This window comes from Nuphar pumila, chromosome 11 (genome assembly GCF_984573655.1).
Source record: "Nuphar pumila chromosome 11, dmNupPumi1.hap1.1, whole genome shotgun sequence".
Classification (NCBI taxonomy): domain Eukaryota; kingdom Viridiplantae; phylum Streptophyta; class Magnoliopsida; order Nymphaeales; family Nymphaeaceae; genus Nuphar; species Nuphar pumila.
In genome coordinates this window covers 49853665-49880914 of record NC_143259.1, presented here as the reverse complement: position 1 = coordinate 49880914, position 27250 = coordinate 49853665, and the positions used below count along the sequence as shown (strand labels likewise).

The window sequence follows — 27250 nt, the reverse complement described above, 5'->3', positions numbered from 1 at the left end:
TTAACCCTAATTAAGTGACTTTTTGAAAAACTATAAAAAGGGACCTAAGGGGGGCCAAAAGGAGGGCTCTTTTCTCTCAAATTTTTGTGGCCTCTCTCTCCTCTCCAGCACCTCCACCTTCCTCCATTGCAGCTGCAAGCACCAAGGTAATATTTTTAATATTTTTCAGTTTTATTTAATACTTTTTCATGTTTTAAATCAATTTTAGCCATTGGTGTCATCCCCTTCATGGATTAAACCATGGATTCAACCTCAAGAACCATCAAGAATCAGCAAGAACACTCCAAGAAGGTGATCTAACCCTGTTTTGGATGATTTACAAAGATTTTAATCCATTAGAATTGATTTTAACATGATTCTTTGCATTATTAACCAATAAAATATATGATTTACCCTTTTTAATGGGTTAAATCTATGTTTTAAAGGTGATATCAAATTACAGCCATTGATTCCCTGTTTTTAATTTATTTTCATGGTTTATTCATGTTTGTTTTACGTTCTATAGCATAGAAATAAGTTTTATTTACTGTTTTATGGTTTATTTTATTTATTTACATTAGTTAATGCATGGGTTTTCAAGTTTCTTAAATTTCTGTGTGTTTTAGGTTTAGAACAGTAAAGATAATGTTATTTCGGATTGAAGTTCTCATTGTTTATTTCTGATTTTTTTATATGTGATGCATGCATGAGTTATTGAGTTACTGTAGAAAAATCAGAGGTTTTGAATCTTGGGAACCCTGTCAAAAAAATCAGACATCAAATCGGGTTTTTAAAGTTTTAAAATCGTGGTTAAAATTAAGAAGGTAAGTTGCTGTGATGATATTTCTCTCATCTTATATCCGATTTTAGATATGTAAAGTGATATGAATTCACATTGAATAGATCTGTCTTCTGGGAAATTTTTGAATTTTTTGATCACTGTTTAGTATTTTTCCCTTTTTAGAGAATCTGTTTTTAATTTTAAAACTCGTTAGGGTTTACCAAAACCCTAATCAGACTTGTGTTAGTCATAAATCCCAAACCACAGATCCGATTTTAGATCTGTAAAAAGTGAGTATTGTTATTTTTATGTCTACTGTTCACCACTAAAAGTTCAGAAATTTTTGTTTAAGATTGCTATTTATTCCTGTATTTTCAATCTGGAATAGCTGTTTTAATCCCTGTTAAGAGTGAAATATGTTAGCACAGATTGCCGGAAGGGTTTCTCCCTAACCGGAGATGCTTTTTCCAATCTGTAAATTGGAAAATCTCTGTTTTTCTTTTTAGTTAGTCTCTGTAAAATTTCATAAATTTCCATGGAGATTTGACCCCTGGTTCAGGTCTTGGACTGAAATTGGTTGGTGAATTAAGTCAAAAATAGCATATTTTTAGGGTTTAATGCAATTTTCGGATTAATTTAATGTCAAAAAATTATTTTTATAATTCCAATTCGACATTAGGGTTATAAAAAGTGCAGGTACCAATTTTTATGGATTTTGGAATCCATTTGATGGATGAATTAAGCAAATTGCAAAATCGGGTTCCTGAAAGATCCAAAACACTGCTAAAATCACAGTTTTTGAGATATTATTGGATTTTCGTGCATAAGCATATGTTTTTAGGGTTTAATCATGTTCATAATCATATTAGGATGCTTTAGGTTTAATTTGATGCTCATTTGATTTCATTTAGTGCATAGAACCTAAGTTTTTACCAAAAATCTATTTCTAAAAACCCTGATTTCAAGGTCATAGTCTTGCTATCGGGGGCAATTTGGTCATTTGACCTAAATTTCGAAATCTCTAACCCTAATTTCATATTTTTAATCATGTCATAGCATATTTGGTTTGAGTTTATTCCATTCAAATTTCAAAACTTGCATTTTATCAAAATATCTTTCTAAAAACCCTAATTTCAAGACCATAGTCTTGTTATGAGGGGTATTTTGGTCATTTCGACCCCAATTTTGAAATTCCATATCTTCTCTTTCATATTTATTCCATTTTATTTCATACTTTATCATTTTTATTTAAGGGAATCAAGGAAGAGGCTTATATCTAGCAAAATCCAACAATTTCCTGATATTGTTGGATAAATCTAGAAAAGCCAACATATATTCATTAACCAAGTTTTCTAGTTTTGCAGGTACATTGAAGACTTTATTTTTCATGTATTTAAATTTCAATAGTGATGTAATTTGTAATTAAACTTTGGAATAAGAATTTACATTTCCTGCTTAGCTTAGGTTGCATTGCATATAGTTTATTTTTTTAAATAATGTTAATGTGTGATGGATGATGATTCATGCATATTTTTACAAATTCACCATGGTCTACACGAATGGCACATTCACTAGCTTCTATGAAGTTTATAAACTTGGTGAAATTTGTATTTATGGCCATAGTCAGAATATGAATGATACTTAGATTTATGATCTTCACATTAGCCACATTCAGCCTACACTCTTAGGCTAACTTCAAAATGCACTGCATTTCTCAAAAATACAAAAAGTATTTCTCAATTCCTCAAATCCATATTCATTCATTTCATGCATTTGTCAACTCCAATTCAAAATCCAAGTCAAGGAAATTGAATTTCTCAAAATCTCCCAAGTCTTATAGCAAAATCGATTTTCCCAAAAGCATTGAATTTCAAAGAATATTTCAAGTATTTCCCAAGTTCCAAATTCAAATTTTCTAAGTTAGAATTTCAATTTCCAAGTTTGAATTCAGAGAAACCAAGTCTCTCAGAATCGATTTTCACCAAATATCAAGGATTCCTCAAAATCGATTTTTATTTCTCTCAGAAGTATATTTCAAATCCCATTTCACGATTTCTCATGTGATATCATTTCCAAGATTTACATTTTCTAAATATTTCAATCATTCAAAGCAAACATCATGTTTTCAAATGTGCATTTTTCTGAAAATTCATAGCACATGCCTGATTCTTTGTGCATTTAGAAATTAGAATATGATTTAGGCAAGTTGAATAGAGTAGAGCATAAGATTGATCCTTGGTTCGATTACCCCTGTTAAAGGTGGCAGGAACGGTTGAACCTCGTACCGACAGGCGAGTCCCATTCTACGGAATTTTCCCGCATTTTAAAACGGAGGCGAGTTATTTTCAAAAATCTTTTTCAAAGGTCAGTTTGATTTGCAAAAGTTAAAATTTTGCGATGATAACACCACCCAAAGCTAATTCTCTCCCATTTTCATAGGGGATATTAGAAAGCAAGTCTCCTCGGTTGAGGAGCTGGACAAAATCTCAAAAGATTGCATCCATCTTGCAATGTAGGGAAACTGAATAGGGACTGAAGGGCTACTGTCTCTAGACACCAACCAACCGATATTTCTATAGGTTGTTGGAGGATGAGATGGATATCGGTCGATTGTGAACCTCAATGAACAGAATAACATTGTCTAGTATAGGATTTTTCAGGAACAAAATAGAGTCCCCTACCAAGGACACACCTGAACACAGAAAATTACCCTATGACAGACCTAAGAGAGGCATAGTGATCTATATGGAAGGGCAGTTTTGTTGACCTTTTTCTAATGAAGAAAAAATTAGATAATGAATTGAGCAATGTAGGCTTGCTCGTTAGCAGAGTCCGTAGCTAGTCGGATACATAGTTCATTTCTTCATCCAACAAATTTTAATAACGCCCTAATGCTTGGCTTTGTGAGTGCTTTGAGGCCAAAATCATTCATCGACAGAGAAATTCCTTCCTTATATTAGAGGTCTAAGCTGGTCTATGCACTCGCTGAACCAACTTTTCTTGACGAGGTTGCAATTCTTCCACCCCAACTTAGATGCTCAGCGCTACTATTAGCAAAACAATCGGTACACCATTGGTTGGTCGAACCCAGTCCTCTCGTACTAGGGTTGGCTCCTCGCAGTTCTATCTTAAAAAGCAGCTGGTGGTTGGGATGGTTCTTCACATAGAGTATGCTAACAACTTCAAAGGCAAGCTTCACTGAAATGATGAGGCTGATGGAATTAACACAGTGAGACACGAGATGTGAACTTTCCTTTGAAGGTCGTTGGGCCAAGGAAGTTTGATAAAATTATCCACACATGCTGCCCAACATTCTCTCAAGGCACGTGTGAAGCAGTACACTTGGTCTTCATGGCACACCTTGTTCCAGATGTGGCACATATTCCATATAACTATATGAAAGATTTGAGCTCGGCATTCATGTAACCACTTCTCCTTCATTCTGATCTTAAACAACCAAGCTATTTCTAGAATCATATTGTTTGTTAGTGGCTTGAATGTCACATTTCTTTTAAAAATCACATGTTTAGCATGTAGGATCAAACTATTAGCATGCACTATTCACCAACCAATGGGTTGGTAGCCACCCATCACCAACTAATGGTTGATGGCCTCCCTTTATCAACCAATGGGTTTGTAGCATCTTTGGTATGTAGTGGTGAAGGGAGGATGAACCTATAAATACCTCCCTTTAGAGACATTTGGAGTATCACTTTCAATTGTAAGCATTTGAGAGGAAGTAAATTTATTGGTGAGCTTCCTTGATAATAAGATCTCACTAGGTAAATGGTGAGTGATTAAGTGCATCGTTCCTAGAGTGAGGATAGAGAAATCACTCTTGAAGATATTATGCCCTTTAAATGCTAATCGAGGTGCTTAAAAAAAATGTCACCCCTAAGAGTTGTGTCTATTCCTTTTATTGAGATATCTTGCATCTTTTCAGCTCCTACAATAATCATCTCTCCGTAGATGTATGCTATTTGCCAAACCACGTATATTTATTGTGTATGATATTTATAATATTGAGTGTGTATGTGGTTTTATCCATTACTCTCGATATCCTATATTTGGTATCTCGATGGGATCCAGTCTTTACTAAGTTCCTAGGTTGTGGACTTGTCATACCACAATAGTGGTAACTGTGTGTGCTTCAAGAAGGTCCTAGTTTGGCATCAGAGCTTGATCTTTTTTCTTGTTCAATAAATGACCCTAAAATATCAAGTATCAAGTTTGAGGTAGAGAAGTTCAATGGTAAGGAAAACTTTGGCTTATGGCAAAGGAGAATTAATGATCTTATAATCCAGCAGGGCTTGTATAAGGCTCTTGTTGGTAGACTGATTAAACCAGTTGTAGCCACCGATGGAGAGGCGACCGTTAGCACACAAGCAATGACCGATGAAAAATGAGAACCTAAATCTTCAAGCAACAAGCACAATCTGACTCTCTATGATGATGTCATGGATAATGTGCTCGAGATGGACTTGACAAAAGTATTGTGAGAAAAGTTAGAGAATTTGTACGTGACAAAATCTCTAACTAACAAGTTATTTTGGAAGCAACAACTTTATGACTTTGCAGCACCTAAATACCTTCTACAAGATCATGAACCGCCTTGTGAGTATAGATGTGGTGCTCTAAGAGGACGACAAGTTACTAATACTCTTTAAGTCCTTGTCATCTAAATATGAAAATTTGAAGGCCACACTTCTATATGAAAAGGAGACCATCAAATTTGATTATGTAACTGCAATGTTGCTTTCAAATGAGATTAATAGGACTACCCTTGATGACCAACAACAAGAGGGTTTAGTTGTGAAGGCATCTAATCAAAGAACAATCGATTGAAGGAGCGATGGCAATCTCAGTATGCAGTAGGCCAAAGTCCAAAGATATCCAAAATGAGATGCCACTACTGCAAAAAGTTGACACTTCAAAAAGGAATGCAGGAAGCTCCAAGAAAGTACCATGAGAGAAAAAGGTACAGACCAAACAAGTGTAGCAGCTCTTAAAGGTGAAGATAATGGATACCTATCTCATTTCTCTTTCTAAGAATCTTGGATTCTTGATTCTGGATATTCATATCACATGTGCCCCAATAAGGATGTTGTTGATTCATATACTCCATATAACTGTGGGACCGTTCTTATGGAGAATGATGTTGCCTGCAAGATTGTTGGCATTGGTACAATCAAGATCAAGATGTTTGACAGGGTGATCCATACTCTCACTAATATGAGACAAGTACTAGAATTGCAAAAAACTCTAATTTTTTTGGAAGCATTGGATTCCAATGATTGATATTCTCTGTTTGCTCTGTTGTTGACCTTATCTGACACTGAGCCTAGCTAGTTCAAGAATAGTTTTCTATCTTTTCTGGCTTTTTTCTGCGCCAAAGCCTTTTCGAGGTTGAATTTGTAGAAACCGTCTTTCCTTAGAGTTCAGATTTTTAATAGTGGTATCAAAGCATTGCTTATGAGAAATCGTGTCGACCAGACAGATTGCCTTAGTCTATGCAGCAAGGGCCCACACCCTTCTTGAATCTATTCAAGTTCTTATCATCACATTGCTTGAAACGACGAAGAGTGAAATTTTCTCAAGTGATAAAGAAGTTTAACGAGTCTCCTGACAATCTTAAGAGTAGCATGAATTGTCTCATGAACACTGTAGATGAAGGGTTTGATAGAATAGAATGAGTGCTTGCACAGCTTGGGTACAACCTCCCTCTTTATCCTGTGACTCATACTATGAGATTGAGAGGTGCCATTATCAGACACCCACCAAGCATTTTTCCGGCAATCGAACCCTACTTGTTAGAGCCCCCACCCATGGTTGTACTCGTGGATCCTCTAGTCAGGGAGCAAGATTCTTGTCGGGTGCCCATCATTGTGAAACAATAGTCATCGACTGTCACCTTGCTCGCATCGCCAGACCTCCATGACTTGGGGTAGGGTTGAGAGTCGTCTCTTCATCCTCGTCTCCTCCTTTTCGAGCAAGAGGCCATTGCTGACAACCTCCCTTCTACTAACCAGTCGTCGATTAGTACAAGTTGGTGGGGACCCACCTAACTGACAGAGGTGGCTAGTGGTGGCTCTCGATGCTCTCCTCTCCCTGCCCTCATGAACCCCAGCCTCCTTGACTCCATTGAGAGGACCTCTGCGGCTCTAATGCTCCTCAAACAAACTAATGTTGGACCCGATGTTGAATTGAGGTGCTCTAGCCCAAGCTCCATGCCATAACCGTCTGTACTGCCTTCGGCGTTGTCGTTGCCAAAGCCCCACCGTTACCCACACAACACCCCTTTCGTTGGGCTAAGTAGGTCCCTCCCACTACAGTTGTATGTCCATCGATCAGATCTAGCTGGTCGACGACTCCCTTGCTTGTCAAAGGCGATGATGGTGAAGGCAACATGACACTGTTGGGGCACCTCCACCATCATTCCCAGCTTAAGAGGGAGGCCCTCTGATGCCCTAACAAACTTAATCAAGTTTTTGAATTTGTTCGATATTGATACAACTATTGAACTCGGTTTGAATGAAAATCAAACCAATTCCCACAAGCATGACATTGGTTCGAGGCTGGCCCAAACTGGTTCTAACCTGGTTCTCAGGTCCCAAACCAGTTGCCATGGGTTTTGGACCTGAATCCACCTCTCCCTTACTTAAATTTAGTCAGGTTTGGTCCAAATTCCTTCTTGGATCAAATCCAAATTCATGTCCTTGGCCCTACTTCTAAATTCCCAACTCAAATCCAGCCTTTGGACCCTTCTTTCAAGTCCAAATATGACCCACAATAACCCCAAAAAAACCAAAACTCTATCAAATGGATCGTTACCTAATCCAATCGAATCTTATCCAAAACCATTCTCTTAACCCTACCAGTCCATATCCAAACCAAGATCAGAGCCAGGATTTGTGTTTGACCCTGGAGGTGACAAAGATCTATTGCAACAACAATTTTCAGAGAGCTCACCCCTTAAGGACAAGGCAAATTTGAGAGGAGTGGATTATTATGAACCGTCCCAAATCCAACCCTGAGAAATTATTCTGGATCTCGATCTGCCCAAGAGACCCAGTCTAACAGGGACTGGAGGACCCTCTTTCCTATTTATTTTATTATTTTTGGTTTTTTATTTTTTTAGGACTCTTTGGTAAACTCTACAAATAATTTTTATTATTCTTAATTAATTATGATTAAAAATAGTAGGTTGATTCTTTTTTTGTTCTCCTTGTTCTTGTGCCATAATCATAGAGGGAATACCTTTTCTCCCTCTCCCATTTCATGTTTTCCCCAATAGCAGCCCACCTAGAGAGAACAATATTCTTTGTTTTCCTTGCACTTGGCCCTATCTAACACAAAGCCTAGCTATATCAAGAATAAATTTTTCTCTTTCCCAGCTTTTCTCTGCACTAGAGCCTTTTCGAGGCTGGATTTGTAGAAATTGTCCCTCCCTAGGGGCCGAGTTTATAACACATGATGATTGTTCAATTATTGTGCCAACACTTTATATTGTCGGTATGTTGATTGTTGTCAAGGTTACTTATGAAATTGTTGCTTTGAAAATCATGCTAAGTTTTAAATTCGAAATAAAGGATCTCAGTGCTGAAGATCCTTGGAATGAAAATCAGAAAAGATGCAAAATTGGGTAAGATATGGCTCTCACAAAGTAAGTACATAGAAAAAGTAAATGAGAGGTTCAACATGTGGTGCAAAAACAAGCACACCTCTTGGGCAACATATAAAGTTAAGGATCAATGTCCTAAGGATGCTGAACAAAGGGAATAAATAGAGAAAATTCTCTATGCTAGTATAATAGGTTGCCTAATGTATGTGATAGTGCGCATACACCCAAATATTGCACATACAGGAAGTGTTGTTAGTAGGTATATGGCCAATTCTAGAAAGGTTCACTGAGATGCAATTAAATGGACCACACATTATTTAAGAGATACTATTAGCAAAGAATTCTTGTTATAGAAGAGTGAAGGTAGAGGATTGTTAATAAAATATGTAAATTTTGATTTTGGCATTCATTTGGACAAGAGGCGGTTTCTGAGAGGTTATATATTCATGCTTAGAGGTGGTCCTATAAGTTCAAGGTGCATGCTACATGACATAATTGCTATATCCACCACTGAGGCAGAATATATGACAGTAAGTGAAGCAACAAAATAAGCATTTTCGTTGAAGGGTTTGATGAGTAAACTCAATGTTTCACAAGAAAATGTGATGACACATTGTGACAACAAGAGTACTATTGAATTAATGCATAATTTGGTCTATCATCTGAGATCCAAGCACATTGATGTTAGACATCACAAGATACATGAGTTCATCGAGGAATGACAAATTGACTTGGTGATAATTTCTTTGAAAGAAAACCCTACAGATATGATGGCAAAACTAGTTATTATTAGACCGTTCATAATTTCTAAAGTAGGTAGTTCGAAAGAAGTCCTGGAAGGTAGGTTCGGATATTCAACAAACGAGAATTCTAATTTGAGCCCAAGGGACTCAAGAGGATCAAACCTTAGATTATTTGATCATGAAACCTATGGTACACGTGTCAAGGGTGCAGAACCCTATTGGATACAATGCGGAAGAGATCTGAGATTTCTCATGGTTATAGATTGGGCAAAACAAGGGAAATATGGTTAAACAACTAAATCAGGTAGGTGCAGTTTGGACTTAGTAAGTGTTTCAGGTGTGGTTTTATTCCAAACTTGGGACCTGGACTAGGGGTTCTAGGGTCACCTAATAATGTGTGTAAAGGTTCAGGATATGTTCTAAACACATAAAAATATTACCAACGGTCAGGGGTTATTGGTTTAGAAAATTCAGGTATTTCGGGTACCTGACATGATAGAGTTTTGAGCTTTAGGATCTAGAAAATCAACAAAAGTTATTATAGGCCTAAGGAAGGGTTGTAAAAGTACCTTGGAGGTCTGTAGCAAGCTAGGATAGAGTTTCCCACGTTCTGAAACTTGAACACATGATCTGCAATGTAGAGACGTCATTCAGCTCATCAAAATAGCAAAAATACACAGTCCATGACATTGGGAGAGCTCAAGCTCCTGAAGGGGGGTGGACGTCCAACCCTAGGAGGCCTGATATTGATAACCAGGGAGGACCAGAGAGGTCATGAGAGAGGAGAGAGAGAAAGAGAGAAACGACTAGAAAGAATTATGAGAACTTCAATATTATTCAATCCATATTCCAAAAGGGCTCTTCAGACATTTATTTATAGCATAAAGGTCTGAACTAAATTTCTAATCTAACAACTAATCTCTAAGTCATAAAAGAGGTCCTACTGAGAAACAAAAACTAGACTAGAGAGAGGATTTTAGAGTCCTATCTCTGGCATAACTCCACACAAGCCTAAAGTCTTAAACCATAAAAGATAATTAAGGAGACTTAATTGACCTCAAGACATGTAGAAAAAGTAGGAGACATTTTTTGGAGGGAGAGGATGCCTCTCTTGTGGGCCCTAGTGGCTTGCTTTCTTTTGTTATGATGTTAACATGTATCACATGCTGAAGATGCTATCTCAATTTTAGAAAGTTTGTAGGACATTGACACTTGCCTCATGTAGGGCCCACTCTTGATCTACCACCTAAGCTATCATATCAACATGTGTGGCTTTCGCACTGATTGGGTTGTACACCTCAGCACTAGATTTGGGACACCATCTGGATTTTGATTGTTTATTGGATCTGAATATCCTCTTGGGTTTGAAGCTCTAACTGGATTTGGGTTAGGAGCAAATATTGAACCTTGATCCATACAGATCCAACCTACTTTTTTAAAATTAAATGGATCAAATACTGACATTCAAACCCAATGACCTGCTACACCCCTTCCATTATAGCAAAAATTTAAAACATTAAATTTAACTAAAATCCAAAGAACCTTTAAATAAATTGGGGATGATTCTAGACCATAACAAACTGCCACAATCTACACCCCTTTTCCCTAAAGCGGAAGTGACCATAGTCCAATTGATTGGCCACTCCATCCGGATGAAACATGATGGTTTGCTCTATCCCATGTACTACGTGATTCCGCGGTTAACCATTCATTGTTCCATAATTGCTGCCCAAGGTGTGAATTGCAGAAGGGAGAGGGTGTTGTTGTTCACAGAACATGCCCCAAGCATGTGTCTGACGAGCATGCCTTTGGTTTGTGATCTCATATCTCAGACTTCTATTAATTTCTTCGTGCAGTCAACTGGGTTCAGCAGTTGTTCAGGCCGACTAGGGGTGACGGTTTGGGTGCCTTGCACCTGAGGAGTGCTTCTATCCTTGTAGGTTGGAGTTGCTGGTCTACTATTGCACATATGGGTGCTACCATGTGACTGGTGTGAATGTCACCATGGCTGCCACTATTATAGCTACAATTAGGTGTTGTGGGTTGGTTAAAATGCCAGTTTGGTTGGACGAGCTCTCGACCCATAGCACAATGCGGTGGCTTTGGTGACGATTACATTGCGGGAGGAATCATCGTCGATCACCAATATCTTGGTAGGGTATTCAACTCCGTAACATAGCCATATTGGGATTTGCATCTATAGGCCACTACCACAGTTGGTCTATGGTTGTGCCGTGCTTACAGGGGTTGTGCATTGGCAGGGTGTCTGTTTTTTTTTATGTGAATTGAGCACAAAATCACTCTTATTCTTGAAAGTTTTTAAGAGTTTTATGCTCCGGTCCTACTACGAGTTTGTCACTTCTACAAGGATGCAAGTTCACGCTGCACTTCTTTTAGTCTTATCAAAATCTAGTTGTGAGTCTCGTGATCCATGGTTAATGAATGGATCTTCACTGTGATGGGAGATGATCATTTGCATTGATACCACTCCATTAGACCATCCAAAATTTTTGAAGTAGGTGGTTCAGAAGAAGTCCTGGAAGGTAGGTCCGTTTTTTCAATGGACGAGAATTGCAATTTGAGCTCAAAGGACTCAAGAAGATCAAACCTGAGATTTTTCGATCATGGGACTTGTGGTACACGTGTAAGACTGCATAACCCTACTGGACACTATGGGAAAGAGGTATGTGGTTTCTCATGGTTACGAATTGGGCAAAACATAAAAAATGGTGTTAAATGGCTAAATTCTATAGGAGCAATTTGAACCCAGTAATCGTTTCAGGTGCGATTTCAGTTCAGAACTAGAAGGACTTGAACCATGGGTTTTAGAGTCATCTAGGAGCTTATGCAATAGTCCAAGATATGTTCTAAATACATATAAAGGTTGTTGATGGTCAGAGGTTATCGGTTTAGAAAATTCGAGTATTTCAGTTACCTGGCAAGATGTGGTTTTGGGTTTCGAGGTCTAGAAAATCACTGAAAGTTATTCTAAGGCTAAGAAAGGGTTGTAGAAGTATCTTAGAGGTTTGTAGCAGGCTAGGATGGAGTTTCTCATGTTCTTGAACTCAGACACATGATCTGTAATGCAATGACACCACTCGACTTGCCGAAATAGAAAAAATGCATGGTCCAAGACAATGTGGGAGCTCAGACTCCTAAAGGGGTGGGATGTTCAACCCTAGAAGGCCTGCTACGCTGATAACTAGGGAGGACCATTGAGGTTGTGAAAGAGGAGAGAGAGAAATGAAAAAGTGAGAAGAGAGATAAATGAGAGAGATAAAAGAGACAAAGAGAGAGGTATGGCTAGATAGAAAAAATTCTTAGAACTTCAATATTATTCAATCTATATTCTAAAGGTGTTCTTCAGACTTTTATTTATAACATAAAGGTTTGGAGTAAAGTCATAATCTAACAACTAATCTTTAAGTCATAAAAGAGTCTTATTGTAAAATAAGAACTAGACTAGAGAGAGGATTCGAGGATTCTAGAGTCCTATCTATGACATGACTCCACACAAGCCTAAAGTCCTAAAGCCATAAAAGATAATTAAGCAGACCTAATTGACCTCTAGACATGTAAGGAAAGTAGAAGACATTTTTTAGAGGGGAGGATTCCCCCATTGTGGGCTCTATTGGCTTATTTTTTTTGTTATGGTGTCGACACGTGTCACATGTTGGAGATGTTATCTAAATTTAAGAAAGTTTGTAGGACGTTAACACTTGTCTCATGCTGATTGGGTTGTCCACCTCAACATTGGATTTGGGGCACCATCTGGATCTAAATTATTTGTTGGATCTAGATCTAGATCTCCTCTTGGGTCTAGAGCTCTAGCTGGATTTGGGTTAGAAACAATTGTTAGACCTCGATTTATACTGACCTGACCCACTTCTTTAAAATTAAATGGATCAAATACTAACATCCAAACCTAATGACTAGCTACACCTCCTAAATTAGAGCTAAAAATTGAAACATTAAATCTAACTAAAATTTAAAGAACAACACCAAAGTAAATTGAGGTTAATTCTAGACAATAACAGTTACTGCTGATAAGTTCAAGCAGTGTCTAAGCTTGATTAATGTTATAATTTAGAGTTTTTTTCATCCTAAGAAGAGAGGAAAACTTGCCAGAGAGATGATTGAAAATTGAAGACATTCAAGTCGAGGTTGAGATTGTTAGGTAATGGCTTGAATGTCATATTTCTCTTAAAGATCACATGTTTAGCAGGCACCCTTCACCATTCAATGGTTAATAGCCACCCTTCCCCAGTCAATGGTTGGTGGCCTCAGTTCACCAACCAATAGGTTGGTAGCCATCCTTGGTAGCTAACCACCTTGCACCAACCCACTACTTGGGTTGACAAAGGGAGGATTAACTTATAAATACCCCCTTGTGAAGACATTTGGAGAACCACTCATTTGAGAGGAAATAAGATCATTGAAGAGGTGAGTGATTAAGTGTGTGGTTCCTACAGCCCTCTTGGAGTTGGTACGCCCTTTAAGTGCTAATCGAGGTACTTAAAGAGAGATGTCACTGCTTGAGTTGTCCACTCTTTTTATTGAGAGATCATGCATTTTGTCAGCTCATACAATAAAATCTGATGAGGTTAAATTGAATCCAAATCTGAAATACATGTGGAAATACCAGATTTGAAAAAAATTGAACAAAATAAGCCCTTTACAATAAAAAAATGCATTCCAGTCGGATTTTGATTTGGATCAATCCGACTTAAAATGTTGATCCGACTCCCATACGAATCCGAAAGTGATCGGATTGCACAGACCTGAATCCGAATCCAATTCACATTTGGATTTTACTTAAAGGATCCATATCCAAAAAACATATATCGGACTCAGATCGGATATCTAACCATATCCAATCTGTTTGCAACACTAATGTTGTATCATGGGCAGGAATTGTTGAACTGTGAGGGAAAGTGGTTTTTTCAATTAACCCGCACAATTCTTCCTGCATACCCGAAATTAGGATCCCCTTACTATGCCAATGGTTCAGTACAAAGCTAAGCCCGAGAGCCCAGAGTTTAATAGCATTCCAGCACCAAATAACTTCCACACTCATGACCCCTTGACTGAGCACTTCCAAGTCCACAAACTTTTGTAATGGAGAAATTTCTTGGTCACCAGGCTGGCCCAGATCGAATCGTCCATCAGAATGTTCTGAGCAAGGAAGGCCATGTTTGCCTTGTTGACTTCTGATAGGGGCAGGACCCTGCTCCTCCTTCAGGTGCAATGTGGTTGCACACTTCTTGTGTGCTGCTGCACCAGATCACCCACCATATTTGGCATACAGTCTGTCATTTGTGGGGCTCAACATCAGATGGTGAGTGATCAGGTGAAGCAGCACATTTAAAGCACGCAATCACATCGCACCAGATCTGATTTCCTTAGGAAGCCACAAAATGAAGTTCTTGTTTGATCTTTAGGTCGGCCTTGTTGGTGAGTCGTTTTAATTCTAATATTTCTATAAAAAGCTATAGGCAACTAAGAGCGAGAAGGTAGTCCATGTGGTAGTACGAAAATCAAAGAATTATAAAGGTTCGTTGCTGGTTCTATATATTTTGGTAGAAGCAATAACTGAAGCTGTTGAAAGTGGATATTGATCTCATTTCAAGATCTTCTTTAGGAGGGTATGTGGATTATAGCTAGGAAACCGGTTGAAGCATTAGGCAAGTCATAGATGGTAATTTAAACACAATGCTTCAAATTCCAATATTATACTGCAAAAAAACATGATATTTTCAAAATATCAACTCTTTCCAAGATACCATGTTTTAAACCTGATATTTACTCAATAAAATCACTTTTTGCAATTCTTTTGTTATTTATATTTTTAGTCGTGTTTGGTGTATAATATACATTATGTACTTTTACGTATACTGATTTTTCCAAGAAAAAACCAGACTTTTCAAAACATCATGAGTTTTTTCCTCGCCAATATTTTGCCGAGAACAAGATTGTGACGCTGTGAATAACGTCAGAGCTTTTAGAGGGAGATGAAAGTATAATCAGGAGATTTTAATGCATTCAGAGATTTTATTGTTCATTTTGAGGGAAGATAATGGATGGCTATTAGACTAAGATGGATACAAGCAGGTCGATAAATGCAACACTAGTGTTTATAGTGTATGCATGAAACATTGGGGTATCCTGTCATTGTAAGGGATCACACAAGCTGGTTTTATATAGTTATCCAATTCATCAAGGAAAAAGGTGCCAATAAGAAAGAATGGATGTTTTTGACAAGGCTTCTGCATGAATTCAATGGCGGTTCAAATGTCATCATGGAATCTTAAAAAGAGAGGAAATTTAAATTGTAACCATTGGGTTTTCTTCCAAAATCAAGCACCAACTGGTTTTTTTCAACAAGGTTGGGAGCCAACAATAGCAGGATTGCTTCACAGTTACTATCAAACTATGCGTATTATTTATTCCATTTGAAAGCATTCAAACTTCGCCTTTCAATGTACACATGCATCTTACTTATGGACAATGTATCCTCTGCTCGCAGTTACAGCTAGCATAGCATGTAGTAGGCTCAGAATCTACACTCGCTTTTTGGTTAGACATTGTTGTCAACTTAGCTCGCATGAAAGCTTACCTTATACACTCCAACGCCACTACAGTTAGCTAGTATGGCAGATTTTGGTTTCAAATGAATATGAAGTATGAGCTTTAATATTAGGCTACCAGACATAAATGTAGTAGTAGAGATATACATAACTGTTCCTCCACAAAGGCGGAAAAAAGGAGTCTCATGCATTTCAGCTTTGTTTTCTGTTTTTTTGGACAACCAACAAAAAGGAAAAAAACCATGTCAGGTCATGTTTGATTTAAAAAATGTGTACTCCCCTAAATTCACCATTAAGCAAATTAATGAACTTTTAGTTTTTTTACCAAAAATATCGGAAGGTCAATTTCCTTCATGTCTGGCCATATGATGTTAAAATAATATAAAAAAGAATATCTCCTATGCAACAATATAAAATAAAGTTTTTTTAGATAGGCAAACTGGGGTTAGGCAGAACCCTACCAGTTATACAACCATACCATTGGGATTTGAACTTGCAACTTCCTTACACAAGGTGACATGCACTAGCTGCTCCTACCAGACAAGTGGAACCCAAATAAAGTTAAGTATTGGTTCTCAATAGTAAATATATACCCTTGATAAAGTAGGTGCAAGTCATGAATGTTAGACACTTCTAAGGCTATCACCATTTTCTCCACCCATCTGAGGGGTGTCTCAGATATAGCTTGAATTTTTTTGTCTTAGTATGTTATGGTGAATCCTTTTGCTTTTTTTCACTAGCACATAGGGTGTGAGGCTTGATTCCATGATTCTAGGTTTTTTTGCTTTATTTTTACTTTTTAATGTTGCACCGAGAAGTAGAACTGTTTATAGAGGTCATTTATGCTGACAGTACAATTTAATGCATTTAAAAAATTGATAATGGGCTATCCAATTAATGGAGCAATTTTCAAGTGGGGAGCAGAAAACTTTTAACCAGTGTAGTAAAAAGCATTGAGGCATAACGAGGCGTTCTACCGAAAACCGAGGTGAGGCGTAAAGCGTAAACCTCAATTTTTTTTTGAAAACTTTAAAAAAATTATGAAAAAATATCTAAAAATACAAATAAATAAAGAAATGAATTATTGATGAAATAACAACCAATAAGAAATAGAAAATCTCAAACAAGTACTAAAAAATATGAGATTAACATATAAAAGTAACTAAAAAACTGATTACATAACTGAAAAATATATGAGATTAACCAAAAAAAGTTAAAATATACTAAGAAACTGATTACATAACTGAAAAATATATGAGATTAACCTACAAAAGTTAAAATATATGAGATTATTCTAAAAAATATGAGATTAACATATAAAAGTAACTAAAAAAATGATTACATAACTGGAAAATATATGAGATTAACCAACAAAAGTTAAAATATATGAGATTATTCTAAAAAATATGAGATTAACATATAAAAGTAACTAAAAAACTGATTACATAACTGGAAAATATATGAAATTAACCAAAAAAAGTTAAAATATACTAAGAAACTAATTACATAACTGAAATAACTGGAAAATATATAATATTAACCTACAAAAGTTAAAATATATGAGATTATTCTAAAAAATGTGAGATTAACATATAAAAGTAACTAATAACTGATTATATAACTGAAAAATATATGAGATTAACCAACAAAAGTTAAAATATACTAAGAAACTGATTACATAACTGAAATAACTGAAAATTATATGAGATTAACCTACAAAAGTTAAAATATATGAGATTATTCTAAAAAATATGAGATTAACATATAAAAGTAACTAAAAAACTGATTACATAACTGAAATAACTGAAAAAGATATGAGATTAATCTACAAAAGTTAAAATATATGAGATTATTCTAAAAAATATGAGATTAACATATAAAAGTAACTAAAAAACTGATTACATAACTGAAAAATATATACATGAGATTAACCAACAAAATTTAAAATATATTAAGAAACTAATTACAAGACTTAAATAACTGAAAAATATACGAGATTAACCAACAAAAGTTAAAATATAGTAATATACTAAGAAACTTATTACATAACTGAAATAACTGGAAAATGTATGAGATTAACCTACAAAAACTTTGTTGATTATGTCTCATAAATCTTGTTGTAAAAAAAAATGTTTTTTTTGTGCCTCAGGCTTGCGCCTTGAGGCGCAGAGGGCCACGCCTCAAGGCGAGGCACGCCTTTTGCTCCTCAAGGCACATTTTTTATAACACTGCTTTTAACTATAGAATATTAAAATGAGCAAATGACGAGGAATGAGAAGCTTGTCATTTAATGGTCTTTGGTCTTAAAAAGGAAATTATCACCATTGGCAGTTACCTATACTTGAAAGGCAAACAAAAAATCAGTCTGGGTTGTGGATAAGCCATATCAAAAGCAAATTATGGATTTCTCATTTATGGTACATGGTTTTGCATAACAACAAGAATCTCCTGCTTTGACCATCAACTTTTATCTGTGCTCCGGAGTATCTGTTTTCCACTCTTACTTTTTTGTTCCATATGTTCTCCATGGAATTTGATGTCTATTGAATTGCAGGCAAATCCTTTAAGAGTTAGACAATTTGTTCAAGGATCAAGATCTCTTTTTCATGGGTTACTGCCTAATATGTACCCGCAATTCATTATTGAAGTGTTGCCATTGTCCCAGCTAAGTACATTTTTGTAATGTTTATGTGAGACATTTGTATATAATATGAAACATATGGACAAGTCTCATTAGTTCAACAGGTTCTATCGCTTGTTTGTAACTAAAACGGCATTTATATGCACTAGAAAGTGAAATGGCCTCATTTGTTAGCCATATTCACACTAATCCTTCAATACAAAATCTGAATGCACATCTTTAGGGATCTTTCCAATTGTGGTCTAGTTCATGAGATCCCAATGATCTAGTACTATTTGCACAAACGCTCATTCATGACCAACATGATGCCTAGCATATATAATTCATACATCTTGGGTCAATATTAAGAACCTATTCTTTTCGACAGTAAATTTGTGGAATCTTATGTATTTCTCTTAATGCCAGACAAAATCATGACAAGTTGAAGTCAATGGCAAAGTTTGTTTTGAATCATAATGTCTTCACACTCAGATTTCGTGCACAAGTGCTGCTTCTCTTTATGTCAAATCTCTCTTTAATTTAATATCAGCAGTAATCCCTTTTCCTTCAAGTGGCTAAAGCCAAGGTGCTAAATGGCTTACCTACTGGCTATAATTGAGTTCTAATATTGCAACTGCAGCGGAACAAATTTTATATATTCACAATATAGTGACAAATTCATTCCATGTTTCATCTGCCGATCCTTTGTGAAGGAGCGCTACTAGGTAGTTTATCAAGCAAGGTACTTTGGAGTTTTGTTCACTTTTTCCTAGTTCTTTCATTTAAACTGCTCTATCGATAGTCATCACCAAATATCAATAGAAACCTTCAAGAGCCATGACATGCCAAATCCTCCTTATGGAAACTAATTTCAGCTGTCTGTTCCTTGAGCTGACTAAATAAACATCATGCACGCTATGTTTGTGTATGTGCATAGTATCATTAACACAGTTACAGTAAGCTGTCTGTGCCTGTAGTTATGCATATCTAGAAGTTACTACTTTGGTTATTGGGCTTTCTGATTTGGATGCTTAGGCTTGGTTTCAATAATGCATTCATGGTTGGGTCAAAGGAATCACGCTCAGTAACAAGTGCACTCGTCCGACACAAGGTATAAATGCGAAATTAAATAGAAAAAGTTGAAAAAGTTTGAATCTCTCTCTCTCATCTGTAACTAAAATCACTACTCTTAATGTATGCAAGTTTGTCTTTGTGTTTGTGCAGGAGGATTCACGCGTGAGAGAGGGTGAGAGATAGATAGAGAGATTTTTGCTTGTAAAGTTGTGGTTTGATGAATATCTAATAGGTGATGTCTAGAATAAGTGGTAAGTGCAGTAGGAGTAAAATTGGGCAATAACAAGTGCGACAATATCTTTAGGAAAAAATTATTCGTATCAAAATGACTAGCCCACCACTACAAAATTAAGTAGCAGCAACATTTTAGCAGCCACACAAAAAAGTGATTGTTGGGTGATGAATAGCGACAACATTAAAGTTGACGTATTAGCAGTTACTTTCTTAAGTAGGCTTTTGATAATCTACTACAGTCACATTATTGGCTGTTATTGGGTAAGTAATAATGGCACACTTTTAATGGCTGCTAATACTCGTGTATTAACAACCACTTTTTCAAATGGCCTTTAATAATCTACTACAGCTACATTAGTGGTTATTATTGAGTAAGCGATGGTCACACTTTTAGTGTTTGTTAATATTTGTGTGTTAACAACCACTTTTTCAAGTGGCCTTTGATAATCTACTACAACCACATTAGTGGTTGCTATTGTGTAAACAATAATGGCCATACTTTTAGTAGTTGTAAATACCTTCAGTCACTTTCTCAAGTGAATTTTGATAATCTATTACAACCAGATTAGTGGTTGCTATTGGGTACGCAATAAGGGCCACCATTTTAGTAGCCGCTAATACATATGTATTAGCAGTCACTTTACCAAGTAACCTTTGATAATCTATTACAGCCAGATTAGTGGATGCTATTGAGTATGCGATGAAGGCTACACAATTAGTGGCTACTAATACTTGTATATTAACAACCACTTTCTCAAGTAGCCTTTGATAATCTACTACAACCACATTAGTGGTTACTAATGGGTAAGCAATAACAACCACACTTTTTGTGGCTGCTAATACCTGTGTATTAGCAATCACTTTCTTAAGTGTGCTTTGATAATCTACCACAACCATAATAGTGGCTGCTATTGAGTAAGCTATAAGGCCACACTTTTAATAGTTGCTAATACATGTGTATTAGCAGTCACTTTCTCAATTAGCCTTTGATAATCTAATACGGCCAGATTAGTAGTTGCTATTGGGTAAGCAATAAGGCCCACACTTTTATTTGCTGCTAATATTTGTGTATTAACAGCTACTTTATTAAGTGACCTTTGATAATCTACTACAACCAGATTAGTAGATGCTATTGGGTAAGCAATAAGAGCCATACTTTTAGTAGTTATTAATACCTATATATCAGCAGTCACTTTCTCAAGTAGACTTTGATAATCTACTACAACAACATTAGTGGCTGTCATTCGGTAAGCAATAAGAGCCACTCTTTTAGTGGATGCTAATACCTTTGTATACAATAACGATCATACTTTTAGTGGCTGCTAATACACAAGTATTAATAGAAATGATCTATTGCAGCCATAACAGTGGTTGTTGTAACGGCCCGACAGATTTCAACTCAAAAATACTAGTAATTTTTTTTATCAAAAGTAAAATATTTTTTATTTTCTTTTTCTTTTCTAATATATAATAATGTAATAGTCTCAACAACGAATACATTTCAACTGTACCAAGTAATAGACGACCCGCCTGAGCACAAGTGTGAGCGTGTTTTAGCCTCCTAGTACCAGATCTAGTACAAAACCACCATTAACAAACTAATTGAACCATTTTATAAAAGAATCATTAATTTAATTATTTCATTATTGACATTGCCTTAACCGAATTAAGCTCTAAAGTGTTAGTATGTGCATGTATCAGTGTTTAATAGCTCCTTAGAACCAAGTTTGAGATAAAGGCGTTCAAATGACAAAATTTACATATCATTATTTACGTGAGTAAAAACAAAAAAAAAGATGATTTAAAATCAATTTAATATGCTGAATTTTTTGTTAAACCTCTTGGATGCATTATATTTAAAATACACTTATTCAACCATCCATAAAAGAAATTAATTAAAATATTGAACAGTCTATCTAATTAACAAATCATTCATGCATTTGTCTAAAAAATCGATAATTAAATAGTCAAATAATATCAAATTAAAGTTTGACAAATAGCCCCTCAAAATCTCAAAATCTCAAAATCATCAGTCTCTCACTGCACACTCACAACATCTTGCATTCGCTCCACAGATCACATGTTACCTGAAAAATATTTTATTTTGAAAGCATGAGAGTTTGAAGAGTCTCAGTAAGATTTACACAAATAACGCAAGTATACAACACACTAAGCTTGTGTAACAGGTATTGATTACATTATAAAAAATTCAACATTTAATATGTAGATAAATGACTAAATAGTAAAGTTGATAAATTTATAATTATCAAAAATATACACAAGCATGATATCTTAATTTCAGGCATGCACAACAACAGTATAATTCAAATCAAGACATTTAATTATATGCATGCATCCACATAATCGTATGAGTATATATAAAAGTGTAGAAAAATAAGTGAGCGTATATTTTAAGTTTCACTTGATTACCAAAAAGCCTATCGGGTATGCATAGGCCTACTACGAAATAGACTAGACTACTTGGGTGCTTATTATGTTATGTATTTGAATTTTCTAAGTAACTGACTAAGTCATTCCCCTAGGAGTAGGGTCAGGTCGTGAGACATAGCGACGTGTAATGATAGAATCTGTCCGGGGGAATGACTTCATGCCATATGGTGATCATGACCACTCACTTTTGTAGAAAATCCAAGGACGTACCCACCTAGGACAAAAGAGGCAGTCCTGGCCCCACTAAATTCTTTGAGCTGGGAGGCCTTCGAAGCGTTGCCGCTCGCAGCATAACAAGAAAAGGTCCTAGAGAGTTTCATACCACCTACTCTGTCTAAGGTAGATTAAAGACCATTCTGGTTCAGCATACCTCGATAAAGGCATACCTAAAATCTTGCTCAGGGTTATCTTTATTAATTAAACTATAGGTAAATGCATCTACCATTTAGACTAGTTTATTGTCATTTCACTATTCCTTCTTTGAAACCTTAAATCAATATTTTATTGAGCACTCAAATGCTCATGTAACCCTATGAGATTTCTATCACCTCGCATGCATTTCACAAATACTGCATATCAAAGCATTATATGCATTCTCATAAACAATTAATCATGTAAATATGTTATTCAATAATTTATTCATCCAATGTCATATAATTTCAATAAATAGAATTCAGCATGCATTATTATCACAAATATAAATCATTCCATGAAAAATAGTTTTACATCACTGTTAAATTGTTTAGGTCTTGTGGCTAGAGTAACTCGAAACTGCATAACCGAAACATGTTTTGCCAAATCACAATGCAATAAAAAATATCCATATTCGTATTTCACATTCTTTGCAAATAAGGTCATGATTATGCTTAAATTATCATGAAAATAAATACAGTTATGCTATCACGAATCGATTAGATTATGAATATCAAATACCATTTATGTAGGAGCCTATTTCTTCAAAACAAGGCATCCTTACACCAAAACCATAACTTAGCGATTGTAATTTAACTCACCTCTATCTTTATCATTTATATCATATTTGATATAATTCAAAACTGAAATTATGAAAATTTTAAAGAAAATATCAAAACATGATTAAAGTCACGAAACCCAACTTTCTCGATAAAAGCTCTCATAAACCCTTATTGAGCAAATTGACATGACTCTGATTAATGTATTGACTCTTCAGAACTACAAATCATATTAGATTTGATTAAAATATCCATGATAATAGATTGAATCAATGAGTTTATTACAACTAACCCATAACAAAAAATACACAAGTCGATTTTCCTGATTGAAGCCCCCATAAGCCTGAATCAGAAGGCTCATATGTTTTTAATTATGTTCAATTCTAGCTAAGCTTACCTATGGTAAATACACATAATTTAATTCAGTTCAGGCTACACATAACTTAGAAAAATCAAATCCCAACAACATATGCAATTATAAGAATCAAATTTCAAGAATGAACCCAAATCCCTAAATCGATTTTTGACAAATCAGGATTTTGATTATCTTAATTGCAAACCACTCAATTTCCATTAAGTCAAGCATGACCAACATAATGCCAAGCATATACAATGCATACATCTTGGGTCAATATTAGGAACCTATTCTTTTCGACACTAAATTTGTGAAACCTTATGTATTTCTCTCTTAATGCCAGACAAAATCATTTAGTTGAAGTCGGTAGCAAAGTTTGTTTTGAATCATAATGTCTTCACACTCAGATTTCGTGCACAAGTGTTGCTTCTCTTTATGTCAAATCTCTATTTTAAGTAAATATCAGCACTAAGCACTTTTCCTTCAAGTGGCTAAAGCCAAGGTGCTAAATGGCTTACCTAGTGGCTATAATTGAGTTCTAATAATGCAACTGCAGCGGAACAAATTTTATAAATTCACATTAGAGTCACAAATTCATTCCATGTTTCATCTGCCGATCCTTGTGAAGGAGCGCTACTAGGTAGTTTATCAATCAAGATACTTTGGAGTTTTTTCCTAGTTCTTTCATTTAAACTGCTCTATATTGTTCTGTCCTTGTTTACAGTTGGGCAAAGGAGAAAAATGAAGAATTTGACTGTAACCTTCCTCTTAACAGTGTTCATATCAGTAGCTTTTTTATGTTCTGGAAGGGACATGCCTTTGGCTGCCGAAGATAAAGCCATAAAAGTTAAATTCGGCCCAGAAGGATATGAAAAAGCAAAAGCCAGTGGTGGCAAAGTAAACAAGCTAAACTACCGTGTTCAGAACATGGGAACCAATTCTGTGGTTGCAAGAATAACTTACGGCGTCATGACCAACGTGAATCCAGCTGGGAACGGCGATCTCAGTGACAACACTGATATGAATGATGATAACAATGCCACTGACCAGTATAGTGGCCACCGCGGTTCATCTATCGATAGTCATCACGAAATATCAATAGAAACCTTCAAGAGCCATGACATGCCAAATCCTCCTTATGGAAACTAATTTCAGCTCTGTTCCTTGATAAATAAACATCATGCATGCTATGTTTGTGTATGTGCATAGTATCATTAACACAGTTACAGTAAGCTGTGTCTGTGCCTGTAGTTATGCATATCTAGAAGTTACTACTTTGGTTGTTGGGCTTTCTGATTTGGATGATCAGGCTTGGTTTGCAATAAAGCATCCAGCTACAGTGTGAAGTGTGCATGCGTACTAGTATGAAATAAACGTGTACAAACCCTGTTTGGCTTGCATGCTTCTTTTTCTTTTTGTTCTTATCTATTTGCATGGCTACGGTGTCTTTCATCATGGTTGCGTCGAAGGAATCACCCTCAGTAGAAAGTGCACTCGTCCGACACAAGGTATCAAATGCGAAATTAAATAGAAAAAGTTGAAAAAGTTTGAATCTCTCTCTCTCATCTGTAACTAAAATCACTACTCTTAATGTATGCAAGTTTGTCTGTGTTTGTGCAGGAAGATTCACGCTTGAACACACACACACAAACACACACACAGAGAGAGAGAGAGAGATTTCCTTGTAAAGCTGTGGTTTGATGAATATCTCATAGGTGATGTACAGAATCAGTGGTAAGTGCAAAATGAGCAAAATTGGGCAATAACAAGTGCAACAATATCTTTAGGCAAAAATTATCCTTATCAAAATGACCAGCTCACCATTACAAGAATAGGTAGCAATAGCAACCACTAAAAAAAGTGACGGTTGTTGGGTGAAGAATAACGACGACATTAAAGATGGCTGCTGATACACAGGTATTAAGTAGCCTTTGATAATCTACTATAGACACATTATAGGCTGCTATTGGGTAAGCAATAACGGCTACACTTTATGGTGGCTACTAATACCTGTGTATTAGCAACCACTTTTTCAAGTGGTTGTTGATAATTTACTACATCCATATTAGTAGCAGCTATTGGGTAAGCAATAACAACTACACTTTTAGTAAGTGCTAATACTTAAGTATTAACAATTATTCTCAAGTGGCCTTTAATAATCTACTATAACCAAATTAGTGGCTTCTATTGAGTAAGTAATAAAGGCCACACTTTTAGTGGTTGCTAATACACGTGTATTAGCAACCACTTTGTCAAGTGATCTTTGATAATCTACTACAATAAGCAATAAGGGTCACACTTTTAGTAGCTCTAATACTTATGTATTAGCAGTCACTTTATTAAGTGGCTTTTGATAATCTACTATAACTAGATTAGTGGTTGCTATTGGGTAAGCAATAAGAGCCACACTTTTAGTGGCTACTAATACCTGTAGCAGTCACTTTCTTAAGTAGCCTTTCATAATCTACTATAACCACTTTATTGGGTAAGCAATAAGGGTCACACTTTTAGTGCATCTAATACCTATGTATTAGCAGCCACTTTATTAAGTGGCTTTGGATAATATACTACAACTAAATTAGTGGTTGCTATTGGGTAACCAATAAGAGCCACACTTTTAGTGGCTACTAATACCTGTAGCAATCACTTTCTTAAGTAGCCTTTGATAATCTACTACAACCACATTAGTGACTGCTATTGGGTAAGCAATAAGAGCTAAACTTTTAGTGGTTGTTAATACCTGTTTAAGAAATAACGGCCACACTTTTAGTGGCTACTAATGCACACGTATTAGTAGAGATTTTTTAAATGATCTACTACATCCACAAAAGTGATCACTATTTGAAAAAAATAGCAACGAGTTTTAAAGGTCTGCTTTTAACATTTTTTAGCAGTTATAATATAATATTGTTGCTATTTACCTTTCCAATAGTAGCTACCATGTAATATCGCCACTGTTAACATTATCAAAAAATGTGATTTTTTTTGCATGTATATTTACAAAAATGATGAGTCATTGATTTTCAAGCCTTAAATGATCCTTCTTATACATCGTAATCGGATGATTCATGAGTTTGTTTCTATAAAACCATACACCTAGATCACATCCGTATAATGAAATCTTAGAAAAAATAAAAAAAAAATCTATGAAAATCTTGGTGCATACCAGTTACATATTTGACTAGTTTATATATTTTAGTTATCTTGGATCAAGGGAAACTATAATATGTAAACTGGTAGGAATCGAGATTTTTATAGTTTTTTTTTGCAAATCTAACCTGATAGATGCATTCGACATGGTCTTTATTTGCTTGGAATTGACTATTGGTTCAACGTAATCATATCAAGAAATATAATTTTTTATGTTTGCATATTTATAAAAATTCTAAGCCATTGATTTTCAAGCCTTAAAAGATCATTCGTATACATCACAATTGGATGATCCAAGAGTTTATTTCTATAAAATCATGCACCTAGATAGCATTTGTATGGTGAAATTTTATAAAAAGATAAAAAAAAAATTGAAAATCTTGTTGCATACCAATTTACATATTTGACTAGTTTACATATTTTAGTTACCCTTGATCACAGAAAACTCAAACATGTAAACTAACAAAATATGTAAACTGGTATGAACCAAGTTTTTCACAGATTTCTTTTGCAAATCTAACCCTGCAGATGCATTCGACGTGGTCCATTTGCTTGGAATCGACAGTTGGATCATCGTAATCAGATCAAGAAATATGATTTTTTATGCTTGTATATTTATGAAAATTCTGAGCCATTGATTTTCAAGTATTAAAAGATCCGTCTTATACATCGTAATCAGATTAT

General features: G+C 35.6%; 1 long non-coding RNA gene across 1 annotated transcript in view; it reads left to right on the top strand.

The window, feature by feature from the left end:
• Positions 1–24811, top strand: part of LOC149822363 (uncharacterized) — a 53297-nt gene extending 28486 nt beyond the window's left edge. Inside the window, exon 2 of the long non-coding RNA XR_016425919.1 lies at positions 24141–24811. This is a non-coding gene — a long non-coding RNA (uncharacterized LOC149822363). The remainder of the gene's footprint in view (positions 1–24140) is intronic.
• The last annotated feature ends 2439 nt before the right edge of the window (positions 24812–27250 follow it).